Raw genomic sequence first — 1,469 nt, forward strand, 5'->3', positions numbered from 1 at the left:
GTTGGTTGGTTCTCAGTGATTTTATCTTGATTTTTTTTTTTTTTTTTTTTGGTATTTATTAGGGTAACATTTGCGTTTCTCACACCCTGTGGGTCAAAGCTACACCTCCAGGGTGAACTATTTCCTTTCACTTTTTTGACTCAGTTTATGTGACTATAGTTACTTAGAACAAACAGCATTTTGTCCATTGTGCGGTACACACCTGGTGTCACCTTTTCTGTTAAAGCCAGTCAGATTTGTCTTTGTGTGTGCTGATTTGTTTATTCTGAAATCATAGTGTGTGTTGATGGGATGCCTGTGTACAACTAAAGCCAAAGGTTTTATGGCAGCATGTATTTTTGTGATGGGAGAAACCTTTTTATGTTTTATCTGCCTATCTGTGGTATGTTTAATATATTTAAGTAGTCTATATAATTATATATGTGTATGGATTGATAGATAGATGTAGTCGTATGTTATTGTAGGTGATACAGTATTTTTTAGTGATCAGTATACAAAAATTTAAACCTGTGTGGACAAATAGATGAATGGATAAATGAATAGATGATGGATGGATAAATGAATAGATGGAGGGATGGGTGAAAAAAGAAATGGATGAATGAAAATGAAATGGATGGATGGATGGAAAGATGGATGAATGGATGAATGAAAAAGAAATCAATGGATGGATAAATGGATGAATATATAAATGGATGAAAAATGAAATAGACGGATGGATTAATCAATAGATAAATGGATGGATGGATGGATGAATTAATAGATAAATGAATGGATGGATGGATGTTGGATGGGTGGATGGATGGATAAATGGATGTTGGATGAATGGATGGATGAAAAAGAAATGAATGGATAAATGGATGAATATATGAATGGATGAAAAAGAAATTGATGAATGGATAGATAAATGGAGGATAGATGGATGAAAAAGAAATGGATGGATTGGATGAATAGATAGATAAATGGATGAAAAAGAAATGGAGGGATGGATAAATGGATGGATGGATAGTTGAAAAAGAAACAGACAGACGGATGGATAGATGAAAAAGAATTGGATCCATGGAGGGATAAATTGATGAACAGATAGATAAATGGATGAAAAATAAATGGATGGATGGATAAATGGATGAAAAATAAATGGATGGATAGATGGGGGAATAAAAAATAAATGGATAAATGGATGGATGGATTGATAGATGGATGAAAATAGAAATGGCTGACTGGATGGATGGATAAATGGATGAATGTTGAAAAAAGAAACAGATGGATGAATGGATGAAAAAAGAAATGGATCGACAGATCTTACAATATTTCAGCATTATCTGCATTGTCAAATGCTGACAATGCAGATAATGCTGAAATATTGTAAGATCTGTCTCTCAACATCACATATTCCATTCTCTCAGAACCCCCTTCATCTCTTTCTCTCTCTCTCTCTCTCTCTCTCTCTCTCTCTCTCTCTCTCTCCCCCC

At 34.1% G+C, this 1,469-nt stretch overlaps 1 protein-coding gene across 12 annotated transcripts in view; it reads left to right on the forward strand.

Moving 5' to 3' along the window:
• Positions 1 to 1,469, forward strand: part of nrcama (neuronal cell adhesion molecule a) — a 52,337-nt gene that overhangs the window by 14,483 nt on the left and 36,385 nt on the right. The window lies entirely within an intron of this gene.

Source organism: Sinocyclocheilus rhinocerous, unplaced genomic scaffold (assembly GCF_001515625.1).
Source record: "Sinocyclocheilus rhinocerous isolate Xijiao unplaced genomic scaffold, SAMN03320098_v1.1 scaffold1164, whole genome shotgun sequence".
Lineage (NCBI taxonomy): Eukaryota > Metazoa > Chordata > Actinopteri > Cypriniformes > Cyprinidae > Sinocyclocheilus > Sinocyclocheilus rhinocerous.